The sequence below is a fragment of the Mobula birostris genome, chromosome 13 (genome assembly GCF_030028105.1).
Source record: "Mobula birostris isolate sMobBir1 chromosome 13, sMobBir1.hap1, whole genome shotgun sequence".
NCBI classification, from domain to species: domain Eukaryota; kingdom Metazoa; phylum Chordata; class Chondrichthyes; order Myliobatiformes; family Myliobatidae; genus Mobula; species Mobula birostris.
In genome coordinates, this window is record NC_092382.1 from 15,380,480 (window position 1) to 15,396,069 (window position 15,590).

At 49.3% G+C, this 15,590-nt stretch overlaps 1 protein-coding gene and 1 pseudogene across 1 annotated transcript in view; both read left to right on the forward strand.

Annotated features, from left to right (window-relative positions):
* Positions 1-15,590, forward strand: part of LOC140208445 (uncharacterized) — a 76,106-nt gene that overhangs the window by 59,218 nt on the left and 1,298 nt on the right. The window lies entirely within an intron of this gene.
* Positions 1,919-2,099, forward strand: LOC140208857 (U2 spliceosomal RNA; annotated as a pseudogene).

The window sequence follows — 15,590 nt, forward strand, 5'->3', positions numbered from 1 at the left end:
ATAGCGTTGTACACTTCCAGCAGGTCTGGGCCCATCCAGTTCCACAGAGCCGAGTACAACTCGGCCGGTAAGCCGTCGCTTCCGGGAGTCTTACCCGACCCGAAGGAACGGATGGAGCCTGTCAGCTCGTCCAGGGTCAGTGGCCGATCCAGACTCTCCCGCTTGCCGTCGTCTAAGACCTGCGTGATAGACGACAGGAAGTTGCGGGAGGCTGTGGATTCTGTGGCCTTTTCCTCGTACAGACCGGCATAGAAGGACTTGCAGATCCTCAGTATGTCGGTCTGCGAGGACGCGACTGAGCCGTCCTCTTCCTTAAGGTTGTGGATCACAGAGCTCCCCCTGTGCACCTTTTGGAAGAAGAAGCGTGAGCACGTCTCGTCCTGCTCCACGGTTTGGACCCTTGATCGGAAGATGATCTTGGAGGATTCAGCGGCGAGGTGCTGGGCTTGCCGGCCTTTCACCTCTCGCAGTTCCTCCCTGACATCCACCCCCTTCGACTGCAGAAGGAGAAGTTGCTGCAACTCTGTCTGGAGTTTACGCAGTTCCCTCTGCTCCTGCCTTGCCTTCTGAATACCCTTGCGGATGAAGAACCTCTTAATGTTCTCCTTGGTGGCTTCCCACCAGTGAACCGGGGAATCAAAGAAGGCTTTCAAGGTTCTCCAACCTGTGTACTCCCTCTCTAGTTCCTCGATGTTCTCTGGGGTCATCAGGTGTGAGGTGCTCTCAGGGCTGCTGTACTTGGCGCAGGTCTGGCCCGTCCCCCGCTCCTACAGCTCGGAAATCACCCGGGCTGTCTTCAGATTCGTCTGGGGATCCAAGATGGAGCGGGTGAGACGGACCGCCATGCACAAGTCCCTGGACAACGGGGGCAAGAACGTCCCCAATGTCGCCCTCACCCTGATGGCCAGCTTCGTATGTGGCTGCATCAGGTTGTGTGTAGAGCCCAGGTATGTGGGCACCAAGTACCACTATGTGCCCAGGTTCTACTTGTCGCCCTGGCTGCGAAGGATGGGTCTGGCCCCACTCCCGCGCAACGCCCCAGTCAGCTGGTCGTTGCCGGCATACCTATCCCACGTAGCAAAGTTCTTCCAGGAGAACGCCTTTGACCACAAGGCCATCAGGCAGTGGTCGGCACGAAGTGTCCTGCAGGCACTGCAGGAGAAGGACGTGATGGACACAGTGGGGTGGTTCCCTGAGCAGACTGTCCAGTTCATCTGGCAAAATGCCTCATCGCCAGATCTCACCAACAGGCACCAAGACCTCGCCTGGCTGGCGGTGAGAGGGGCCCTCCCAGTCAGAGCCCTCCTGTACGCCCGGAACGTCGTCTCCGCACCCCACTGCCCACGGGAGGACTGCAGTGAGGAGGAGTCTGTGACCCACCTCTTTGCACACTGCCAGTTCGCAAAGAGGGTGTGGAGGAGGATGGACGGGCTAGTGTCACGTTTCATCCCCAGCAGCTGCGTGACAGAGGACTCTCTGATCTACGGGCTGTTCCCGGGGACGCACACGGAGACCAACATCCGGTGCTGCTGGCAGATCATCAACTCGGTGAAAGACGCTCTTTGGTCAGCCCGAAACTTGGTGATCTACCAGCACATGGAGATGTCCGTGGGAGAATGCTGCCGACTGGCACACTCTCGGCTGCAGGAGTACGTGCTGAGGGACGCACTGAAACTTGGTGCAGCCACCGCAAGGGCCCGGTGGGGAAGGACCACAGTATAGGTTTCTCCACCCGTGGGAGTGGGAGGGGTCGGTGGGCGAGGAGTATACCCCTCAACAATGAGATGCTAAGCTGAACTACTGGAGTGCCACATGGGTGGCTATAAACACGGGTATTTTACTGAGTATAATGGAAACGTATGTAAAGGATGAAAAGTTATTGAATGGTTTACTGTATATATTTATTTTTGAATAAAGTATATTTTGAAATAAAAAAAAAAAAAAAATCTGTTCTTATCAGTTTAATATCTGATACGTCCCTTATCTGGGGACCATATATTAAATTGATTTTTGGAACAGGGAGATGGAATAGGGGCTTGCTCCGTCCACTCCGCGCATCGACCCGGTATTGCAGTGCCTCCGGGAACGGTGCACCTCCCCTCGGGGAAACTAACAACAAATGAAAAATAGAATCCGGTTGTCTCTATGCTTCCTGTTTCTGCCCCGTACTTTTCGCAGGCTACATTTGTTTTTAATGAGGGGACACAGCAGCTCAAAGGCAACCATGGGAAAATGGCAACAGAAACAGCACGCACACAATTTACAGCAGTCGTGGATAAAGTCAGGTCGGCAGTAAAACACACGCAGACGATTAATAACGAACGTGGGAATAAAGTACACACACACACATCCAAGGGAAAAGTCAATACGATGCCCGAGCCCCTTCACTGTACAGGCACGGCTCAATGCTATCAGGGACAATCACCAACCCTATTCAATGCACAGCTTACCAACAATTTCCTCCAGCGCTGTTCCACGGTTCTCAGCCTGGAATGAAGCAGAGTGGTCCCTCGGAAATGGCAAAGAGAGCGTCCAGCCCTTCTCATGCAGGAAGGCTGAAGTGCCCGGCCCAGGTAATTCACAGGAACGCTAACGGCTCGGTGCCGGCAGGGTTAAGCTGATTACAAGGCCGGTGGTTAGGTGTGCAGTGATGGGCGAGGAGGGGTCAATCCTTGATTGGCAGGGGGCGTGTCTTCTGACCAGGCGTGGGCAGTGCTGTCACGTGACAGTCAGCACAGTCCACCCCTCGGCAGCCTCGCCACTCGCCAGGCGTTACCGCAGTGAAAAGGAAAGGAATACATCTTACTCTATTTATAAGGTGAACGCTATATCTGACTATACAGAACTAAAGAAAGACAGACGTGCTCATAAAAATTTGGCAGACAACATAATATACACACAGCGATGATAAATAACGAGAATGAGTGCAATCGCCCAGTTGCCCACCACCCCACCGCCACAAAGCTCCTTCCACAGGGTGCAGAGATCAGGGTTGGGGATCCATGTCCATGTACAGCTGCCTGCGCGTAAAACGGGGAGGGCTTGTCTCCAGCCCTTGCCTCTGCCCCCACTGCATCTATTCAAGGAGGGTGATACCATCCCGCACGGTCCTCCCGTTAGCTGGTGTCATGAGGGGCAGGATCACTGACTATATCGGGGTGCGCGGTGCTGACCAGGTATCCTGCGACGGTACCGGTCACCCGGGTGTTTTATAAAAAATTACGGTCGCAGGCTCCCTGGTAGATGCCGTTGACCAGCGCCCACTCTCTAACAACCCGGGTGCCCTGACTGACCGTACCCCATTGCGGGCGCCGGTGTAGATCCCACTCCAGGAGGGTGGGGTATCGGACCCTCACAGCGGTCACCACCCGATCCCACAGGGTAGAGCCTACCCGGATCTTCGGCTGCGGCGCCCGTGGGGCGTTGTTGATCAGACAGGCTCCCCGGGGCGCTCGCCTCTTGATCAGAGAGGCTCATGTTGGGGCCCCCCTCATCCCACAGCCGGAGCAGCCCCGCGGCCAGGTGCTCGCAACGTGGGTCCAACTGCTCGGGCCAGTCCACCGGTTTACCGTGGTCCGCCAGGCCTCAAATCCCTCTCTCGTCGGTCCAGCCGGGAATCCTACGCTCGGTGCCTCTACTGGCCATTTTGCCCCTGTTCCAGAACACTTTCCCCACGCAGCGCCAGTGAGGAAACAGATTCTGCAGGTCTCAAAGTCAAGGGCTCTGGGCTCACAGTCTGGGTAGTGAAGGATTTTATTAACAGAAGGCAAACGGGGGGAAATGGCAACGGAAGCAACACGTGCATAATTTACAGTAGTCGGATCAGCAATAAATCACATTAAATCGCGTGGGGACAAAGTATACAACCACCCTTGACTTTGTGCAGGCGCGGCTCTTCTGCTTAGGGACAATATCCACACTCCCAACCCTATTCAAAGCACAACTCACGGACAGCACGGTGGTCCCTCGGAGGCAGCACAAAAGAGAGAGGGTCACGCACACGTGGGCTGCTTTATAGGTCTGGAAGGTCCAGCCCAGGTGATTCACAGGGAAGCCAATGGCTCGGTGCCAGCAGGGTTAAACTAATTACAAAGGCCAATTACCCGAGGCCAAGTACAAGGCTAATTAACGAGGCCAATGGTGAGGTGTGCATTGATGGGCGAGGCGGGGTCAAACCTTGATTGGCAGGTGACGTGTTGCCGGCCAGGTAAATGGGCAGAGCCGTCACGTGACGGTCCCGACCCACCCCCCCCCCCCAGTCCAGATGCCAACTGCGTTTCATTGGCTTTGTATCTGGAGTCGGCACAATGACAAAGCTGCGTCCGGTCTCATCTAATCACTCAATTCAGACCCAAACAGGAAATGTGCAGGTTTCATTTAAACCCCTCCATGTGTATGAACACTAATTACTATTCACATTCCTCCAGCCTCACTGGACAGGAAACATCAAGTGAGAAACAGCAGGAGGTGGCCATTCAGCCCCTCTAACCACCAACAAGCTGACGGCTGCTCTCCCATCTCAGCCACATGTTTCTGCACGATCCTCATTTCCTCGATCTCTCTGGTCTCCACACATCTGCCGGCCTCTGTTTTATGTGAGGACGATCACCGAGTCTTCACCACCCTCTGTGGTGGGGATTTACAGACATTCACCACCCTCGGAGTGGAGACATTTCCCCTCATCTCAGTCCCGGACAGTCCACCCCCTTTTTCAGAGACTGGGATCCCTGGTTCAGCCAGTAATGATGTTGTGCATTTCAATGTGTTCACCTCTCAGTCCACGATTATCTAAATGAAAGGGTTATCACATTTGATCTTTCTTCATATGATGACCCCACCACTCCGGGGATCAGTCTGGTGAATCTTCATTGCACTCTCTTTAGAAATACTCTCTAACCTCTTTGTTAATCCTCTATGGAATTAATTTCCATCTTCTGCAGCCCCGTGTTGTCCCAACCACTCACCTCCCACCCCGTCACTATTTCCACCTTCCCACCTCCCCCTCACCTGGATCCACCTCTCACTCCCCAGCTCTTGCCCCATCCCCACCCCTCACCTCTTTTCTCGGACTATTTCCCGTCCACTCTCAGTCCAGAGGGAGGGTCTCGGCCCGAAATGTTGACGGTCCATTTCCCTCCACAGATGCTGCCCGACCCACTGAGTTCCTCCGGCAGTTTGTTCTTTGGTCTGTGTGACCCGTGTTAGTGTGGGGAGCGGGATTTTACACCATATTCCCGGTACAGTCTCAACAAAACACAAATAATTGTCACTTTGCCCGGACCATTGGCCCCGCTTGCAGGGCAACAGTCTGCCGGTGTTTGCCCCCCAATGTGGTGAATCGCCACCACCGTGGGCTCAGACATTTCCACAGATGAGCCCCTCCTGTCCCCACCGGGACAAACATCCTGTCCGCCCCCTCTCTCACCGTCTTCATCCTCTCCCTCCCCGGGGAACCGGCATCAAACCGACGGGCCGAGCGGTCTCCTCCTACCTCTCAGCGACACATCAGACTCCGGCCGCAGGAGACGCTTCACAAACGCCCCAACTTCCCTCGGAGGGAAATGGAAATAAATCAGAAAGCGGACATTTACTTTGACGGTTGTCCCGCCGTGACGGAAAGTTCGGGAGACGGAGTCAGCGGGGGTAACGCCCTCTCGGCTGGTCCGCCTCCGCTATTGGCTGGAAGTAGTGATTGACATCACTTCGGACCAATGGGAACAGCGCATCGCGTGACTCCTCTGTTGACAGCGGTGGGGGAGGGTCTGGTCACGTGATTAGTAGCCCAGCCGTTAAACCGACCAAGCTCGAGCTCACCAGCGCGCGGGGCACAAAAGGCCCCGGATGATCGGTTGAGGTGAGAAGGGGTCTCCGGGTTGGGGGTCTCACCGGGCGGCGTTTTCAACACCGACTTCGGGTAGTTGCTGTGACTCCGGACTCCGTGACCCGCAATCCCGGGACAGTCCTGCTCTCTTCCCTCTCTCTCAGCCCCACCATCCGTACACGGGCCCCGGGGAGCTTCCGGCTGATGAGGGAATGGGAACCGATGGGTCTCTCAGACAGAGCTGAGCTCCAGCTGTCTAAATGCAAGGATCGGGAACTCGGAGAAAGGGAACAAAATCTTTTACATCAGCTGTTGTGAAAATCACCTTTGTTCTGCCTCCAGTCACAAACAAGAGAAAATCTGCAGATGCTGGAAATCCGAGCAACACACACAAATTGCTGGAGGAACTCAGCATTAGTACTCTTTTCCATAGATGCTGCCTGGCCTGCTGAGTTCCTCCAGCATTTTGTGTCTGTTGCTTGTTCCACCCCCTCTTGTTCTGGACTTTCTACCTGTGAGAACATGTTTTGTCCCACTCTCTCTGGGTACATAATGATATCAAACACCTTTGTCCTGGGCAACAAGTAGCTTTCACATCACAAATGTGCCAGACTCCAATGAGACAGACTACTGCCCTTCCCTTCATATTCATTGGCATTGCCATCACTGAGTTCACCACCGTCAGTCACCTGGGGGAGGGTTCAGGGGAAATATTTATGTACAATACAGAAACTGGTGTTACCTGTGTGTATTGTGGTGATGCAAAAGTTACTGGAGAATTTGAAAGTGGGAGGAAGTGGAGTGATAGTTTGAAATCTGACTTTTTAAAGCGTCATTTAGCAAGCAAATCAGATATGGACAATGTGCAAAAGCTCTGGTGAGAAAATACTTCATTCCCCGTTACAGGCCTGCTACATAGGTTGTGTGAGAGTGCAGATGAAGTCGATCGAGCCCAGAGGAGATCAAAGTTCTTACTGACAGTGATTTGCTGGCTGTTAAAATGAATACCTCTCTATCTAAAGTCATAGATATGACATGAAGAGAGGTGAGTTACACCCAAGGTGTAGGACACAAGAAACTGGGTGAGAGTCAGGAAGGGGAATGAGGTTAAATCGCCATCGCAGAGTAATCTTGTGTCCATCCCACACAACAACAGGTGGATCCACTTTAGAAACTGTTGGGGGGATTACCTGGCAGAGGAAAGTCAAAGGGGTGATAGGGGATTTGTTAGTGAGGGGAACAGAACAAGAGGGGACTAATATCCCAGTGGTGAGGCTCGCTAGTGCTAGTGTGGGGAGAGAGGGTGATGTGGTTAAAATAAGTTGTAGGGGGAAATGGGAACCAGAATGACAGAACAGATAGTGGGGAGGGTGAATTGAATTGAATTGACTTTATTACATACATCCTTCCTGTACGTGAGGAGTAGAAATCTTTACATCTCCGTCTGAATGTGCAATGTGTAATTTATAGTTGTTTATAATAAATAGTTTGTACATACGGCAGTCAATATAACATAGAAATGCAATTGTATCAGCATGAATTAATCAGTCTGATGGCCTGGTGGAAGATGATGTCCCGGAGCCTGTTGGTCCTTTTGCTGTTGTACCGTTTCCTGGATGGTAGCAGCAGGAACAGTTTGTGGTTGTGGTGAATTGGGTCCCCAATATCCTTTGGGCCCTTTTTACCCCCCTGTCTCTGTAAATGTCCTGAATAGTGGGAAGTTCACATCTACAGATGTGCTGGGCTGTCCGCACCACTCTCTGCAGGTTCCTGCGATTAAGGGAAGTACAGTTCCCATACCAGGCAGTGATGCAGCCAGTCAGGATGCTCTCAATTGTGTTCCTGTACAAAGTTCTTAGGATTTGGGACCCCATCCCAAGCTTCTTCAGCCGTCTGAGGTGAGCAAGGTGCTGTGTGCTCTTTTCACAACACAGCCGGTATGTACAGACCATGTGAGATCCTCGGTGATGTTTATGCCAAGGATCTTGAAGCTGTTCACCGTCTCAACCCCAGATCCACTGATGCCAATAGGGGTGAGCCTGTCTCCATTCCTCCTGTCGTCCACAATCAGCTCCTTTGTTTTTTTAGATTAGATTAGATTCAACTTTATTGTCAGTGTGCCAAGTACAGATACAAAGCCAATGAAATGCAGTTAGCATCTGACCAGAAATGCAAAGAATAGTGTTATTTACAAAATAACTGAGAATAAAAAGTAAGTACTACAGCACACAAATATAAAAGTACGGAGACAGTACAATACGGATGCAATACTGCTTAGTGCTGTGATGTGAGGTTCAGCAGCATCACAGCCTCAGGGAAGAAGCTCTTCCTGTGCCTGCTGGTGCGGGAGCGGAGGCTCCTGTAGTGCCTAGCAGATGGGAGGAGAGTAAAAAGTCCATGGTTAGGGTGAGATGCATCCTTGATAATGCGTTTCGCCCTTCCCAGGCAGTGTTTATGGTAGATGTTCTCAATGGTGGACAATTAGGTGCTGATAATCCGCTGGGCAGTTTTCACCACACAGTGGAGTGCTTTGTAGTCCGAAATGGGACAATTGCCATACATCTCAGGATTGCTACCTGTGCTAGGTGCCAGTGAGGGTAGGAATAGGATGCTCTGGAGGAGGAACAAGTGGCTGAGGAACTGGTGTAGGGGGCAGGGTTTCAGATTTCAGGATCATTGGGACCTCTTCTGGGGCAGGTGGGACCTGTACAAGAGAGACGGGTTACACTTGAACCACAGGGGGACCAATATCCTTTCAGGGAGGTTTGTTAGTGCTATTGGGGAGGCTTTAAACTAGATTTGCAGGGGGGTGGGAACCAGAGTGCCAGAGCTGACAGTGTGGCTGGGGTGAAAATAAATGATGTTGAAAGTTTAAGCAAATCTGCTGATATAAAGGTTGTGAGTGGTGGTAAAAATCTTCTGAGGTGTATATATTTCAATGCTAGGAGTATTGTGGGGAAGGCGGATAAGTTGAGGGCGTGGATTGACACGTGGAATTATGTCGTTGTAGCAATTAGTGAAACTTGGCTGCAGGAGGGGCAGGACTGGCAGCTTAATATTCCAGGGTTCCGATATTTCAAATCTGATCGAGGCAGAGGAATGAAAGGTGGGGGAGTAGCATTGCTTGTTAGGGAAAATATTACAGCAGTGCCCAGGCAGGACAAATTAGAGGGCTTGTCTACTGAGTCCTTATGGGTGGAGCTGAGAAACAGGAAAGGTATAGCCACATTAGTGGGATTGTATTACTGACCACCCAATAGTCAACGAGACTTGGAAGAGCAAATCTGCACAGAGATAGCAGGCAACTGCAGGAAACATAAAGTTGTGGTGGTAGGGGATTTTAATTTTCCATACATTGATTGGGACTCCCATACTGTTAGGGGTCTAGATGGTTTAGAGTTTGTAAAATGTGTTCAGGAAAGTTTTCTAAATCAATATATAGAGGGACCAACTAGAGGGGATGCAATATTGGATCTCCTGTTAGGAAACGAATTACGGCAAGTGACAGAAGTCTGTGTAGGGGAGCACTTTGGTTCCAGTGATCATAACACCATTAGTTTCAATTTGATCATGGACAAGAATAGATCTGGTCCTAGGGTTGAGGTTCTGAACTGAATGAAGGCCAAATTTGAAGAAATGAGAAAGGATCTAAAAAGTGTGGATTGGGACAGGTTGTTCTCTGGCAAAGATGTGATTGGTAGGTGGGACGCCTTCAAAGGGGAAATTTTGAGAGTGCAGAGTTTGTCTGTTCCTGTCAGGATTAAAGGCAAATTGAATAGGAATAAGGAACCTTGGTTCTCAAGGGATATTGCAACTCTGATAAAGAAGAAGAAGGAGTTGTATGAAATGTATAGGAAACAGGGGGTAAATCAGGTGCTTGAGGAGTATAAGAAGTGAAAGAAAATACTTAAGAAAGAAATCAGGAGGGCTAAAAGGAGACATGAGATTGCCTTGGCAGTCAAAGTGAAGGATAATCCAAAGAGCTTTTACAAGTATATTAAGAGCAAAAGGATTGTAAGGGATAAAATTGGTCCTCTTGAAGATCAGAGTGGTTGGCTTTGTGCGGAACCAAAGGAAATGGGGGAGATCTTAAATAGGTTTTTTGCGTCTGTATTTACTAAGGAAACTGGCATGAAATCTATGGAATTGAGGGAATCAAGTAGTGAGACCATGGAAACTGTACAGATTGAAAAGGAGGAGGTGCTTGCTGTCTTGAGGAAAATTAAAGTGGATAAATCCCCAGGACCTGACAGGGTGTTCCCTCGGACCTTGAAGGAGACTAGTGTTGAAATTGCGGGGGCCCTGGCAGAAATATTTAAAATGTCGCTGTCTGCAGCTGAGGTGCTGGAGGATTGGAGAGTGGCTCATGTTGTTCCGTTGTTTAAAAAAGGATCGAAAAGTTATCCGGGAAATTATAGGCCGGTGAGTTTAACGTCAGTAGTAGGTAAGTTATTGGAGGGAGTACTAAGAGACAGAATCTACAAGCATTTGGATAGACAGGGGCTTATTAGGGAGAGTCAACATGGCTTTGTGCATGGTAAGTCATGTTTGACCAATCTGTTGGAGTTTTTCGAGGAGGTTACCAGGAAAGTGGATGAAGGGAAGGCAGTGGATATTGTCTACATGAACTTCAGTAAGGCCTTTGACAAGGTCCCGCATGGGAGGTTAGTTAGGAAAATTCAGTCACTAGGTATACATGGAGAGGTGGTAAATTGGATTAGACATTGGCTCGATGGAAGAAGCCAGAGAGTGGTGGTAGAGAGTTGCTTCTCTGAGTGGAGGCCTGTGACTACTGGTGTGCCACAGGGATCAGTGCTGGGTCCATTGTTATTTGTCATCTATATCAATGATCTGGATGATAATGTGGTAAATTGGATCAGCAAGTTTGCTGATGATACAAAGACTGGAGGTGTAATAGACAGTGAGGAAGGTTTTCAGAGCCTGCAGAGGGACTTGGACCAGCTGGAAAAATGGACTGAAAAATGGCAGATGGAGTTTAATACTGACAAGTGTGAGGTATTGCATGTTGGAAGGACAAACCAACGTAGAACATACAGGGTTAATGGTAAGGCACTGAGGAGTGCAGTGGAACAGAGGGATCTGGGAATACAGATACAAAATTCCCTAAAAGTGTCGTCACAGGTAGATAGGTCGTAAAGAGAGCTTTTGGTACATTGGCCTATTAATCAAAGTATTGAGTATAAGAACTGGAATGTTATGATGAGGTTGTATAAGGCATTGGTGAGGCTGAATCTGGAGTATTGTGTTCAGTTTTGGTCACCAAATTACAGGAAGGATATAAATAAGGTTGAAAGAGTGCAGAGAAGGTTTACAAGGATGTAGTCGGGACTTGAGAAACTCAGTTACAGAGAAAGGTTGAATAGGTTAGGACTTTATTCCCTGGAGCGTAGAAGAATGAGGGGAGATTTGATAGAGGTATATAAAATTATGATGGGTATAAGATAGAGTGAATGCAAGCAGGCTTTTTCCACTGAGGCAAGGGAAGAAAAAAACCAGAGGACATGGGTTAAGGGTGAGGGGTGAAAGTTTAAAGGGAACATTAGGGGGGGCTTCTTCACACAGAGATTGGTGGGTGTATGGAATGAGCTGCCGGACGAGGTGGTAAATGTGGGTTCTTTTTTTAACATTTATGAATAAATTGGACAGATACATGGATGGGAGGTGTATGGAGGGATATGGTCCGTGCGCAGGTCAGTGGGACTAGGCAGAAAATGGTTTGGCACAGCCAAGAGGGGCCAAAGGGCCTGTTTCTGTGCTGTACTTTCTGTGGTTTCTATGGTTTAACACTGAGATGCAGTTGGTGAGTATGCTCTCAATGGTACAGTGGTAAAAGTCTGTCATATCCTGGGACAGAGGTGAGCTTTATTGATGCTCCGCAGGAAGTAAAGACGCTGTTGCGCCTTTTTGATCAAGATGGAGGAGTTCAGGGACCAGGTGAGATCCTCGAAAATGTGGACACCAAGGAATTTGAAGCTTGATACACGATCCACTACAGTTCCGTTGATGTAGATTGGGAGTGTGGCTCCTAGCATGCCTGAAGTCCACAATGATCTTGGTCTTCTGGGTGTTAAAGGCCAGATCATTGTTGGCACACCACGCAGCCAAGTGCTGGACCTCATCCCTGTAGGCTGTCTCGTCATCCCCTCTGATCTGGCCAACCACCATGGTGGCCTCTGCGAACTTGATTATGGAGTTAGAACCATGTACAGGAACGCAGTCATAGGTGAAGAGGGAGTACAGAAGAGGGCTCAGCACACAGCCTTGAGGCACGCCGGTGTTCAGGGTGAGAGTGGAGGAGGAGAGGTTATCTAACTGATTGGGGTCTGTTAGTCAGAAAGTCCAAGGTCCAATTGTAGATGGATGAGCTGATAGCAAGCTGGCGAAGTTTGGTGATCAGCTTGAAGGGGCTTACAGAATTGAATGCCGAACTAAAGTCAATGAACCTCATTCTGACGTAAGAGTTGGGGCTGTCCAGGTGGGTCAGGGCAGAGTGAAGTGCCGTGGAGATGGTGTCCTCTGTTGACATGTTGGTGCGATAGGCAGATTGATGGGGGTCCAGGATAGTGGGCAGACAGGATTTCAGATGTGACAGAACCAGTCTCTCAAAGCACTTTGCAATGATGGGGGTGAGTGCAACTGGGCGGAAATCATTCAGGCTCGTGGCAGTGGAATGCTTCGGCACTGGCACGATGGTGGTGATCTTGAAGCTTGTGGGGGACAACACCCTGGGCCAGGGACAGATTAAAAATGTCTGTGAAGACCCCGGCCAACTGTCCTGCACAGACTCTGACCACACGGCCAGGTATTGCATCCGGACCAGCTGCCTTCCGTACATTCACCCTGCTCAGGGTCCACAAACATCGGAGGTGGAAAGTGAGAGAGACAGTTCACCAGGTGGGAGATCCGCTTTGAGGGTGACCTCCTTGTTCCCTCGATCAAAGCGAGCGTAGAAGTAATTGAGCTCATCAGGGAGGGTAGCAGAGCTGGAAGGGGGCACAGTACTAGGAGGTTTGAAGTCTGTAATGACCTGTATGCTATGCCACATGGGCTGGGGGTCAGAGGAGTTGAAATGCTCCTCGATTCTCTGTTTGTAAATGTGTTTAGCCTGAGAGATTCCCCTCCTCAGGTTGGCCCTGGCTGAGCTGTAAGCCTCCTGGTCTCCAGACCTGAAGGCTGAATCTCTGGCTTTGAGCAGGAGGTGAACCTCTCTGTTCATCCATGGTTTCTGACTGGGGAAAACTTTTATTTGTTTTAGTGATGTCTCTCTATCTACACACTTGTTGATGTGCTCAAGGACAGAGTTGGTTTATAAATCAATGTTAATCTGAGCGTCTGTGGTGGTATGGGCAGCAAACATGCTCCAGTCTGTGTGCTGGAATTGGTGCTGAAGAGCAGAGTCAGCATCCTCCAGCCAGATCTTAATAGTCTTCATTGTGGGTTTCACACGTTTAGTGACCGGGCTATACTTGGGAAGCAGAAACAATGAAAGACGGTCGGACTTTCCCAGGTGGGGGAGGGTAGTGAGTTTGCAAGCATCAGCCACATTTGTGTACACATGATCTGAGGTTTTATTCCACGTGGTGGTGCATAATACATTTTGGTAAAATCTTGGAAGCACGGTACGTAGGTTACAATGATTAAAGTCCCCAGCGACAGTCAAAGCTCCATCTGGATGCAATGTCTGCAGCTTGCTAATAGCAGCACTGAGGTCTTTCATGGCTACTTTAGCATTAGCATCCAGTGGAACATAAACTGCGACAGCAATGATGCATGTTTTGTGACAATGAGGGGAGGTTGTTTTCTTGACACCAGTCAGATGTTGTTCAGACACCAGATACAGTCAGCAATCAAATGGTTGAGCCTGGAGCCTTCTCCTCCCCACCCTCCCGCCACCTTCTTTATTGGGCCTCTGCCCCTACCCTCTTCAGTCCTGACAAAGGGTTATGGCCCGAAATGTTAACTGATCATTTCCACGGATGCTGCCCGACCTGCTGAGTACCTCCAGCGTGTTGTGAATGGTGCAATGAATGTGCTGAGCTGTGTATATCACAATGCAAGAAGCATCGCAGGAAAGCCAGATGAGCTCAGGACAGGGAATTATGATATTGTAGCCATTACTGGGATTTGGTTGCACCCAACATCTGAGGGATTTAGAGGGACAAATTTGTAGAGAGATCGCAGACCATGCCAAGGAACAAAAGTTGATTCAGTAAATGATTTTAACTTTCCATGTATTGACTGTGAATCCCATACTGTAAAAGGACAAGATGGGGTGTAGGTTGTCAAATGTGCCCTTAATCAGTACGTAGAATTCCCGATGCAGAAGTGTGCAATGATCTGTTAGGAAATGATACGGGGCTGGTGACAGAAATTAGTGACCATAATGCCATGAAATTCAGGATAAATATGGGAAAAGAGAGGTCTGGACCATGGGTTGAGATTCTAAATTGGAGAAAGGTCAATTTTAATGGTATCAGAAAGGATCTAACAAGTGTGGTTTGGGACAGGCTGTTTCCTGGCAAAGGAGTACTTGGTAAGTGGGAGGCCTTCAGAAGTGAAATTTTGAGGGTGTAGGGATTGTATGTGCCTACCAAAATAAAAGTTGAAAGGTAACTGGTGCAGGGTACCTTGGTTTTCAAGAGATATTGAGGCCCTGGATATTTTGTTCCCCTAAATGCCTCAGACTGTTGGGTGATACCAAGACTCACTAATGACTACATTATCATAATTCCACCGCCTGAGCCCATCTGACTTTTTTTTTTAGTCATCATCTGTTGGTTTCTAAAAGCTTCCCAGTCGTTTTTGCTCTTTTGTTTGCCCTCTCTTTGGCTTTTATGTTGGCTTTGGCTTCTCATTTCATCCACAGTTGTGTCTTCCTGCATTTCCAATGCTTCCACTTCTTTGGGATGTATCTATCACTCAGCTCCCGAATTGCTCCCAGAAGCTCCAGCCATTGCTGCTCCATTGTCACTCCGACCTTTTCCTTCCAAACAAGTTTGGCCAGCTTCTCTGTCATAGAAATATGGAGAGGTTCAGTACGGAAACAGGGTATTTGGCCCATCTAGTCAATGCCGAAAAAAACATTTAAGGTCTCTACTGCAAATACCTGCACTGGGACTTTCGCCTTCAGATGCCTGCCATCCAGGCTCCCATCCAAACTTCTTTTAAATGGTGAAACCGAGCTCATATTCACCACTTGAGTTGACATCTCATTCCACACTCTCACGACCATTTCAGTAAAGAGCTTTTCCAAATGTTCCTGTTAAATTTTCACCTTCTCCACTTACCCATGACCTCTGGTTGTCATCCCACCCAACCTCAGTGGAAAAAGCTGCTTGCATTTACCCTATCTATACCCTCATAATTTTGTATACTTCCAACAAATCCTCAAAGCAATGTATAATTTCCTTCTTTATGTTTAGAGCCTTTTTTAGGTGTATAAGCTAATGAGGGGCATTGATCATGTGGATAGCCAGAGGATTCTTTCCCAGGGCTGAAATGGCTAACACAATTGGGCATAGTTTTAAGGTGCTTTGAAATAGATACCGAGGGTATGTCAGGGGTAAGTTCTTTACACAGAGAGTGGTGGGTGCGTGGAATGCACTGCCAGCTATTTGTGTGAGAGGGTTTCAGTTACTGTGGGGCCAGGCACCCATGCAGCTCAGTGGGAACGGAATAATGCCAATGGAGAGAGTCAAACTGAGCCAGGTCACAGATTGGAGATGGCAGAAATGCCACATTCTTAGAG